At 34.8% G+C, this 12,245-nt stretch overlaps 1 pseudogene; it reads right to left on the bottom strand.

Moving 5' to 3' along the window:
* Positions 1 to 3,871: 3,871 nt before the first annotated feature.
* On the bottom strand, positions 3,872 to 4,620 carry LOC144301601 (large ribosomal subunit protein uL30 pseudogene; annotated as a pseudogene).
* Positions 4,621 to 12,245: the final 7,625 nt, after the last annotated feature.

Genomic DNA, 12,245 nt, shown 5'->3' on the forward strand with positions numbered 1-12,245 from the left:
TATATTCACAATGTATTCACGAGGCAAGGCTTGAATGGGAGAGCCAAGCCTAAAATGGAAGGAGGCATTCTTTATTAAAGCTCGTAAGCACTTTTATATACTTGAAATCTAGTCACAGTGTTAGTTACTAAGTAAGTTCAGTATATACAAAAATTTTTATCTACATCTGACAGGGGCAGAACTAAATACACAAGGAGGAAAATCAGTAGTAAAACTGCCGCATGTTAAGATGGGTCATATGGTATATGACAAAGACCAGAGAAGCTTAGGGCAAGGCAGTATCTTTCAGAGCCGCCAAAGACAGGCTGTCTCTGGAGTAAGCAAGGTCAGAAAGCTGTCAGGCTTTTCCATTTAAGGCCAGGGCAGAAAGATAACGTCCTGTCCATGAAAGGAGAGTGAGTGGGACTCACAGGTCACCATGATCACTGCCAGCTGAGTCTGCACTTTTTTACCATCTAAATAGTAGAGATGCCAAGTGTGGCTTCTAGGAAGGTTTTAGACCTTTCCTCGAAAACAAAAACAAAAACAAAAAGTCTCTATTAGCTTTAAATTCAAACACTCACTTTGCTATCTGAATGTTGTTTCAAGCTATTTAAATGGATGCATAATCTAAATTAAAACATTCAAGCGCATGCTTGGTACAGCAATTTGAGGACACTCAACAGATTGAAGACTCTCAACCTCTACCCAATTGCCCAACAAACTGCCCACATTTTAATCACTTCTTGAAGCAACCTCTCTACACCTTAGCCATAATGTGATCAGCAAAAGAAAGACCTTTCATTCTTCAGAAAAGAAAAACAAAAGACAGAGATGACCAAGGATCTTGTCCCTTTAGGCCATGACTCTGAAGACAAAATAAAACACATCACTGGAGAATAGTATATAAGCACACACACACGCATATACACACATGTATACATTTTTTTTCACATGTATACATTTTAAGGAGAATTTTATCTGTGAGGATTAAGAGGGAGTTGATCTACCATGGTGGAGGGAGGGTCATAGAGGAAGAAAAGTAGTCTTTGTAAAAACATTTTTAATATTATATGGAAAATCAGTGAAAATAGTATCTTCACTCACTGAAATGCCACCAGATCAATAAAATAAAGGAATAGAATACTAAGGAGCATCCAATGCCTAGAATGTCTATACAAAAGCTTGAAGACTTCAGTAGTCAATAGGTTCTCTTCAGTTAGACTCCTAGGTGCCATTGTAATTTACTGAGGGCTGTGGATTTAGGAAAATATTAAAGAAGTTGTTTTGGTCATTCTTTTTCACATTCTCTGGCTTCCAAAAATTAACCAACAATTTGGTATATTTAAAAACTGGTTAAAGGAAACTGTATTTAGGGATTATATCACACCAGCAGAATCTAAAGCTAAGTACCGTGACAAATAGAACTGCTTAAATTGGAATCAATGGCCATTCTTTTGCAGTTATCTGTTATAGCTGAGTGATATATTTTAACATCCCAAACATAGATAGGATATTATCTATATATGTAAAAAGAACATGCAAATCAAGGAGATAATAGCCTAAATTATTATTTCATAAAAAAACCACAGTAATGGGAATTGAGAAATGGATGGTAAAACCTCATCATTCTCAGGAATGACACTAAATAATTTGATAATTAAGACTTTAAGGTCAATGGTAAATAATAGATCAGGACTTAATTTTCATAATGTTTTTGGCGAGAGGATTAAAGTGAAGTATCTAAATTCTTGGCTGCAAAAATTGAAGTCATTATGGATAAAAGACTAAATAAGGTTTTGTTATGAATTTTTTTAACTCTATGAAACTATAAAGTGGGATAATGTGTTAAGCTGTTGTCTTCTGTTGTTAGTGTCTTGGTCAAAATAAAAGTAAGAAGGCAACACCCAAAGCCATCATTATCCTAAAAGACATGTTGCACCTTTGTCTACATTACAAAATGCCCAAAATGCTTGTCAGAGTTGTCAGACTCTACTTATTGGGATGCTGCAATCTGAATTGAAGTAGGAAAATGAAATGAAAAATGAATGACTATATCATTTTGCTTCTTTCCAGTTCCAAATATGAACTCAATACAGAGAGAGACAAAGAATTCTCCAGAGCATCAGAACCCTGTAAATCATGACATATATCTTGTGCCAGCCACTGATAAACTGTACCTAGCTCTCCTGATGAAAGTAACAGATATGCCTCCCAAAGCATCAAGGCTGATGAAATCAGACAGAAGAGCCACTTCTCCTAATTCCTAACCTTACGCTAGAGAGGGAGGTGCATCTAGCTCTGTGGCTATTTCCTTTCTTTCCTCCAAGTGAAGGTGTGTTCAAAGCATACATTTTCAATCAATCCAAGAGACTCGTCATCATTTTATATTTCCAAAATTTTTTTTGGAGAAAGATATTTGGCAGTATCCTGTGTGAATTTAAGTATTTATTTCAGGAGCTTTTACTCTGATTTCACCGAGTCCTGCTTGCAGTTCAGTTGAGGGACTGTTTTACCTGAAGCTTAATTAAAGCCATCATTTTAAGGGACTGATTTGCATCAGTGCTCTTTCTCAGGGGTCCCTGGGTTACACTAGTCTCCTCGAAACAACCTCAGTTAGTGATAGCTGTCAAAGGGATGTTTTCTCACAACAGAAAAATTCAAAATATTCAATACATTATCTTTGGCACACTACCAAATTATCTGCTATGTTGTTGTCCTTGCCATTTTTTGATAATAGCCTTCCCATCCATTCTGGCTAGATATTAATTGGACAATCTTCCATTTTTAAATATGGCTTAGCTATCTTTACAAGTTACTTCAATGGTTTGGTTGCTATTTTATAAATTATATAACTAATTTTAAGAATATTATCACAAGGCTAGTATCCAAGATCTAAAAAAGAATGTATCAAACTCAACACCCAAAAACCAAATAATACAGTCAAGAAATGAGCAGAAGACATGAATAGATATTTCTCCAAAGAAGACATACAAATGGCCAACAGACACATGGAAAAATGCTCAACATCACTTGGCATCAGGGAAATACAAATCCAAACTACAATGGGATACCACCTCACCAGTCAGAATGGCTAAAATAAATAAGACAGGATGCCACAAATGTTGGCAAGGATGTGGAGAAAGGGGAACCCTCTTACATTGTTGGTGGAAATGCAAGCTGGTACAGCCACTCTGGAAAACAGTGTGGAGGTTCCTCAAGAAGTTAAAAATGACCCAGCAATGGCACTACTAGGTATTTACCCCCAAATACAAATGTATTGATCTGAAGGGGCACTTTCACCACAATGTTTATAGCAACAATGTCCACAACAGCCAAACTGTGGCAAGAGCCAAGATGTCCACTGACAGATGAATTGATAAAGAAATGTGGTATGTATATATATACACAATGGAATATTACTCAGCCACCAGGAAGGATGAATACTTAACATCAGTGTGGATGGAACTGGAGGGTATTTTGTTGAGTGAAATAAGTCAACCAGAGAAGGACAATTATATGGTTCCACTCCAATGTGGAATATGAGAAACAGCACAGACGATCATAGGGGAAGGGAGGGAAAACTGAATGGGAAGTGATAAGAAAGGGAGAAAACCATGAGAGACTCTTAACTATAGTAAACAAACTGAGAGTTGCTGGAGGGGAGGTGGGGATGCAGAGATAGGCTATAGGGTGAGGGGCATTAAGGAGGGCAGGTGGTGTGATGAGCACTGGGTGTTATATGAAAATGATGACTTATTGAACTCTACACCTGAAATTAATGATGTACTATATGTTGGCTAATAGAATTTAAATTTTTTTAAAAAAGGAGAAAAAGAATATTATCACAATATTATTTTTCCATTTGAAAGTAGTCATTTATTACACAAAAATAATCATAGTAGATACCTTAGTTCATCCTTCTAATAAGCCTATTGATCTGGTCTTCCCTGTTGCCAGCATCTCCACCTTCTACAAAATGAGTGGTCTTTTTCTTCATTCCGCTACATGGAGAAGATAATTTGAAGGGCCATAAAAAGTTGTTCACTTCTTTGAAATGTTTTCCAATGATATAGACCTCATGAATCAGATTCTCCATGCAAATGATGCCATATTTACCAAGAGATTGGGCAATCAATGTGTTATCTGTCAGGGCAATTCGCTTCTTGTTGATCTTGACATAACCACGCTTGTAGATCAGTTCATTCATTGACTTCAGGTTTGGGTAACCCCATGCTATATGTGGTTCCACAATCCTTAGTATGTTAACTGAAGCCTTGTTGAGCTTAACAAAGGTGCCTTTAAAGATCTGGTGAAGGCGAAGAAACTGTAACACCTTTCGAACCTTTGGGCTCACATCATTGATACCTCTGATCCTGATGACATATGCCAAGTTGGGTTCTGCAGGCATGTAGAAGTTGCCAGCTTTTCTCGCCATCCTCGTCAGTTCTTCACATCTGCCTGTATTCTTTGTGGTAATGCTTAGCTTTTTCATAAATAAGCTTCCTCCTTGCCTTTCGAAGCATCTTTTGGGCAAACTTTTTTTCTCAGACGCTTGATCTTCAACTCTGTGAAATACCTTTGCTTTTTCTTAAGGGTTTCTGGCACAGCAAGAACCTTCTTCTCTTCTGCACCTTCCATGGTTCCAGCTGGAAAAGAGCTATCAGAACATTTAAAAGGATTTTGAATTTTCTGGTAATAATGTAGGACTTGAATGGATAACAGTTTAGTGCAAAAGTTTGAAATTTTGTGGCTCAAAATTAGGAAGAAAAAGGAAGATGAAATATAATACATATTTATTTGCCTCAAGCAAATATAATCTATTAATAGCCACAAGACTGTCATTACAAGCTTATTTCCACATTTTAGAATAGCTGAAATTTTTAGTGTATTTTACCTAGATTGGTTAAATGGTATATAACTTATTTTTTAAAAATACATTTCATAGGTCAGCCCTGGTGGCACAGTGGTTTAGCTCTGCCTGCAGCCCGGGGTGTGATCCTGGAGACCCTGGATTGAGTCCCACATCAGGCTCTCTGTATGATGCCTGCTTCTCCCTCTGCCTGTGTCTCTGCCTCTCTCTCTTTGTCTCTATGAATAAATAAATAAAATCTTAAAAAAATCTTTAAAAAAATACATTTCATATATTAACATATGTTAAGTTGATCTATGTGATCTACATTTATTCTCTTTTCTCTCTCTCTATCTCTTTTTCTCCCCTCTATCTTCTTTTCTCTTTCCCTCTCACCCCTTCTCTCTCCTTTTCTCCATCCTTTTTTTCAATGTATCAGCTTGATCTCAAGGCTAGACTCCTTTATGCTGGGAATTTTGCAACAGTTGTTCCATGTCTCATGTCTGTGTACTGTATCATTCAGTAGATTTTTCTTCCCCAGAAGCTTCTGGTACTAGTCTTATTCTAGTACCAGACTTATTGGCTGAATTAAATCCTCCTGCTTGTCAACATCTATGGCTCTGAGGACGAAATTCAGGCAGTTACTCAGACTTCAACTGCGTCAGCCACATGCCTCACTCCTTGAACCAAGGGGACATCAGTTCATTAAAAATATATGGGTTCAGTAGAGAAGATATAGATACCTAAGTGAAAATTAGGGTAGTTTCCAGGTTAAAAAAAAAGAAATTTGGAAAAAAGCCAAAAACTCACTAAAATATTCCAATGAGACACACCTCAATCTTTTCTATCTCTTTTTCTCTGTCAGTCTATGCCTCTCTCCCTTTTTCTGTGTGTGCATGCATTTGTGGTTAGAAACTCTCTAAGAGAAAGAAAACCAAAAAGTCTATAGAAGATGATATAGTAGCCTGTCCCAGTCTCCCAATTGCTTCACCATTTTCATCATCAGTACTCTTTTTTTTTCGTAACAAACTTTTTTAAAAAAAGATTTATTTATTCATTTGAGAGAGAGAGACAGAGAGACAGAGAGGGAGAGAGAGAGAAAAAAGGAGGGGCAGAGGGAGAGGGAGAGAGGGAATCCCAGCCAGAAACCCCACCCAGCGAGGAGCCTAACATAGGGGCTTGATCCTATGACCCTGAGATCATGACCTGAAAAGAAATCAAGAATTGGGCACTTAACTGACTGAGCAACCCAGGTGCCCCTTTTTGTAACAAACTTTATATCATAACAGTTTGAGCTTTAGAGAAAATTTGTGAAGATAGCATAGATTCCATATATCTCACATCAAGTTTTCCCTATTGTTTATATGTTAACATCACTATGGTACATTTGTCATAATTAATCATTAGGGATGCATTGCCATTAATTAATATTTTATTCAGATTTCCTTAGTTCTAACCTAATGTCCCTTTTATGCTCTAGAATCTTATTCAAGATACCACATTTATATTTAGCCTTCATTTCTCCTTAAGTTCTTAGTTATGACAGTTTCTTAGGCTTTCTTGTTTTGGATGACAGCTCGACCTTGACAGCTTTGAGGATTCAGGTATTTTTAGAATCTCCCTCAATTGACATTTGTCTTATTTTCTTCCTCATGATTAGAGTGGGGTTATGAGTTTTTTTGGGGGAAGATCACAGGAGTAAAATGTCATTTTCACCACATTATATTAAGGATACAAACTGTCAATATGACATCATATTGACATGGTGTTAATGTTGATCGCTTGGCTAGATAGTGTCTGGCAGGTTTCTTCACTGCAAAACTATTCCTCTTTCCTTCTTTTTTTTCCCCCCTCTTTCCTCTTATTCATGCTGCACTCTTTGAAAGGAAGTCACTACATGCAACCCACACTTGAGGGTGGGAAGTTATGCTTCAGCTTCTTGATGGGAGAATATCTACATACATTATTTAAAATTCTTCACAGGTGGGCAGCCCCGGTGGCCCAGCAGTTTAGCGCTGCCTTCTGTCCAGGGTGTGATCCTGGAGACCTGGTATCAAGTCCCACATCAGGCTCCCTGCATGGAGCCTACTTCTCCCTCTGCCTGTGTTGCTGCCATGAATAAATAAATAAAATCTTAAAAAAAATTCTTCACAGTTTTGCCTATTTTCTCCTATTTACTTATTCAATCATTCATATTAGTATAAACTCATCAAAATTTATTTTCTACTTTGGATTTGGATTATATTCCAATACTGCATTTTCTTTTTTTTTTCTTTTTTTTTTTTTTTGCTCAACATTCTTCTACCAATGACTATTGGGATCTGTTCCAGTTGCCTTCTTCTTCTTCTTCTTCTTCTTCTTCTTCTTCTTCTTCTTCTTCTTCTTCTTCTTCTTTTGAAATAGCCCCTCCTCAACTGTTTTCTTTTTTAATTTCTATCCTACCTGGAGTGTTAATTATTATTTTAGAGTGATGGCTCTTAAAGGTGGCTCTTGGATCAAGAGCGTCACTGACATTTGAGAACTTGTTAGAAAGATGAGCCCACCAAGACCTACTGACTCAGAATCTCTGGGTGCGATAGCCAGAAATCAGTCTTTTAATAAGTCCAAATAGGTGATTCTGGTGCTGGGGAAGCTTTCAGAATCACCGCCCTAAATAAAGCATTGTGAGAAGAAAGGAGGAAGAAAGTGTTTACTCCATTCCACAGCACATAATTGAAGAAGAAAACAAGTGAATAGTTCACTCATAGGCACTCAACAAATGCATTGCATTCTGTATGAAATGTGCTGATTTCTAGTTTGAAGCCATTCTCTTAAAGATCTGGATTCTTCTCTTTAAATGACTGTTTCTTTCAGTTTAATTTAATTATCAGAATACTTTTGTAGAAGGAGTATTTCAAACCCATCTGTTTAAATTCTCTAAACTTTATATCATTTACATATATCTTATCATGGGATTTAATTTCACTTTCATATAATTATTTATAAGGAAAAAATCAGTAAAATGTCTCTAAAACCTCTATGAAGAAAGTAAATACACAGATTCTGTAAGAGTGAATATTAAACTAGTGTTCTTGCTAACCTCAAATTTCTTACTGGCTTTCTTTGTGTGTGTGTGTGTGTGTGTGTGTGTGTAGCTGGTCTATTGCCAAAGCCAATTCATATCACAAGAAAAATATTGAGTTGTGGAATTGGTGTTGAAGGAAAATGCCAACTTTTAGTAAAAGCTTTCCATTTTGACTCAGATGAAACCCACATTTTTAGTATATTCTTACTTTACTTTTTCTGATATTTGTCTCGATTGTTTGCAATATTTTATTTGGAATCAATAATTATTTGAGTTTATAAGTTTTTGTTATCAGTGTTTTCATAAGCTCTTTTCAGATTTTGAAATATGAATATATACAAATGACAAAAATAATTTCAATTGATACTTAAAATTGAAAAATCTTGTGTTATACCCCATCTCTGAAAGAGCTTCAAATCTATATCATCTCCTCCATCCACAAAGGCTATTGTTAATTTCCCACATAACTTGAAAGATTTATATAGTATATATTAGTTACATTGAACTTATCCTTTTCTATTTCATTTTTATTATTTTTTCCTCTTCAGCATTTTTAGTTTTAAAGTAGAACGTAATGGTTTTATAAGGGCTTTGCATCTCTACAAAGGGACAATTAGTCACATTAGGTTAAATCTTTTCTGTTACCAATACATTATTTAATTAGTTTTCTGCCTACCATTTTTAAACAAGTGGAATGATAATGCATACTTCAAGAATGTATTTTTGTGTTGAGCCTCATTCTACAAAACCTGAAAGCCTATATCATAAAGAAAAGGATCCTAACATTGATTAGGTCTGTTTCTCATTGTCTGAATCATACCATTCAACTTCACTGTATACTATACAGAAACACAGCTGTCACTGCCAAGGACTTCAGTACTTCCACTTTCAGGGTGGATGATGTCTGACTGCCAAAGTAATATATCAGTCATTATACAAGATGACTCACACCATGGGCATCTTGGCAGGAATGTACATGCTGCTAACAATAGCATTTCTCTGGAAAGCTTTAAGCATTAATGAATTCCTATTTTTATTCTAACCAAAAGACCCTAATCATAGGAAAATCATCAAGTTTTCTCATAACCGTACGACTCATCTGGGCAGCTTTTTACTATAACTAGAGGGTAACTTCATTCTTCAATAATGTTCTTATGATTTGTTCCTAAACACCTAAATTATTGCCATATTATAATTCTTGTTTGGATCTTCTTTGGTGTATGTGTGTGATTCAAAATATGTCAATTCCATTGTTAGGAATTTTACAAAGCACAAAAATATATGAAAAGAAAGCTTTCACATGAATGGTAAATCTGACACTCAGAAATAAAAACATCTTAAAAAATTAAAATTTTTGTCTATCAGACATCTTTCTTTTCTAGATAACAAAATTGTACAATCAAGATAAGGCTAAAAGAAAAGCATGGTATATAACATTTTTCTATATTTCAAAGAAAGATATATTTGGTCTGTTCTTTTTGTTTCTTTATGGTGTGACTTACTTTTAAGTGCACAATGGTAGTTATTTTAAAATTAATTGAGTATCATAAAAATGCATAACCTTATACTGAATATAATAGATATATTATGTGCCATGTTTCAGACACTGTATCATTTTAAAGATATTTATAACATTTAAATGATCTCTGTAGTAGTTTTAAGTAATTTTTAGTGTAAAAATGAGACTGAAAGATTTTAGAATATCAATCATTCATCAAAGGACATATAATGGTTCAGTTCAGCTAGTATAAAATTGACATGACAGTCAATCATGAGCTCAAATTATTAAAGAAATGTTAATGCGTGTTAATGTTAATATGAACCAAATAATGGCTTTTTTTTCCTTGGGAATTACTGCTTTATCTGTTGAATAATATTTCAATAGTGAAGTATGTTCTGTCCTTTTAAATGTACCTATATACACGTAAACATTTATAAATGTGAAATTGATAGAGAAATATGAGCTCGGTTTGATAAATTGTTTAACATGTGTTAAATTATTTAGAATAATCATTGTTAGAAAACACATAACATGCTGAAATCTCAACTCAATAAATTCCATCAGCAAAATTCATACAAGGGATATTAAGGTTGCAGAATATCTATATTTCACACATATCTGTTGCGGCACAAACCTACTGATTGCTTTCCTAAGTTTTATTTTGGTTCCAAGGTAGTGGATGGTTCCAGAAATATCATGGGATGTGATCAACCTGATTTAATATTATTTCCAGACTTAAAGGTGGTGTATAAATCTTGGAGGGAAATAGTTTTTGAGTTTAGACTGTGCTATTTCCAAAGTTTTAATAACCTAACAAATTTTTGGTGAACTTTCTCATGTGACATTTCCTCTACTATCACTTTACAGAGTGTTTTTCTTAATTTTTATTCTATTCAGTATTTAAAGAGTGTTTATGTTCTTCTCTAGGAGGGTCAAGAATAATAGTTACTGTGTATTCATATTTAGAATTATATGTGATTGATATAATAACCTGGCTTTTTGAGTTACTAACCAAGATGAAATATTTATTTAAAATATTCTTAGGTTAAAATTATGTTTATAGAAGTATAGTGAGACACCCTGCAAAAGATGTTCAAGAATTGCAATATTTACAAATTAGCGTTTTGAGAAATTTCAAGCAATCTTCCTCATATCTGCATGATTCTTCATTGGTATCATTCTCCCATTTTTCTTTCTTTCCAGTCCAAGTCTGACTGGCTTAACTGCAAAATCTGTGTCCTACTTTGACACTAAGGGTTAGAAAGAATCACTGTGTTTCTATAGTTGCAGATGTTGTATTCTGAATGATAGGTGCAACACAGGCATTGCACCTACCATGCCTTGAAGGAATACGAAGTCTTAGGAGAAAAAGCATGTGAAGCATTATCAGTATATAGTCATAGTCATACCACATAAGAAATAAGATATATAGAAAGCATCTTAGATTGTCACACGCCAATGCCATGAGATCCCCTCTACCAAAGTTCTCTCTGGATATATAAGAGAGACTGAGGGTCAAGTTATTCTGATGGCAGATGGTGCCTTGAGTGTGATACAGCTTAGCTGGGAAATAGTAATACAGATAATCAGAACTTAGGTCTGTACTAGTGCAAGTATATACTTCCTTATGTTTACCGCATCTATTAAATCATTTCTAATTTAATAAGCTATCAAAAAATCCAATAAGAAATGTTTGGGGAATGCATTAATCCATTCTTCAGCTGCCATCAAATGTTTATATAGGTAAAGATGATGCCTTCGAGTGATCACCATAATTATATTTACATATTTACACCATTTTAATTTGTGGCAACTACATTTACATATCTATGGAGCAAGATATAAAAATTAGGTAGTTGTAGTTGTCTTTCTCGGAAAAAAACAATATTTAAATGTATTCTACAGAATTAATGCATTATGACTGAATGCAAAGAACAGGTTGGTAGGTCAGTTATTGCATAACTAAAGGAGTAAGCTGGATCTCTTTTAGAAAAGAAACTTGCTGGGTGTTGGTTAAACTGAGACAGAACTAGCCTAATTCAAATGACACATTCTGCCTCTGACAATATATCAAAACAAATTTATAACTGTCTACATTCTTTGTTATTATTCTAATATAAATCTTCATAATCTCTTGCTTGGACTACAATAATCTATCTGGGTCCTTTGCTTTTACTCGTCCCTTTATAATTCTTCTTCAGAGACCTCTTAAAAATATAAACCAGATCAAGTTATTCTCTTGCTTAAAGGCTTCTATCTCTGCAGAGTGAAACCCAACCCTCAGGGCTCTGCACAAATGCTCTGGTCTACTTTGCTCCAGTCTTTCTGGTCTTCTTTCTTTTCCTCCAGGAAACTGATCATTTTTGCCACAGGGTCTTTTATTGTGTTTTTACTTATATGTTTATTTGTCCTTCATTATAATTTGAATATTTATTATTATTATTAATTACTGTTATTTTGCTCTAGATCTTTGTTAAGCTGGTCCTATCTATTCATTCAGATTTTAGTTTAAATACCACCTCCTCAGAGAGGTGTTTCTTGCCAACCACCTAAGTTGCACCCACCTCCAACCATCCTTCTGTACTAGAGCCGTATCTTTTTTTTTTCTGACAGCATTTATCACTACATAGTATTTTCTTGTTTATTAATTTGTTTTATCTCACACTAAAAGTATTCATCATTCATCATATCATCACACTAAAAATTTCCATCAATAGACTGGGAAACTTTGTTTGTATTTTCACTTCTTACCCCCCGATATCTAGAGTGATAATATGTCACAGTTTTTCTATCTATTAAATATCTATAAGGATAAATGGAGGAAGTCCTTAGTTTATCATCAAAAGTGA

Source organism: Canis aureus, chromosome 30 (assembly GCF_053574225.1).
Source record: "Canis aureus isolate CA01 chromosome 30, VMU_Caureus_v.1.0, whole genome shotgun sequence".
In the NCBI taxonomy this organism is placed as follows: Eukaryota; Metazoa; Chordata; class Mammalia; order Carnivora; family Canidae; genus Canis; species Canis aureus.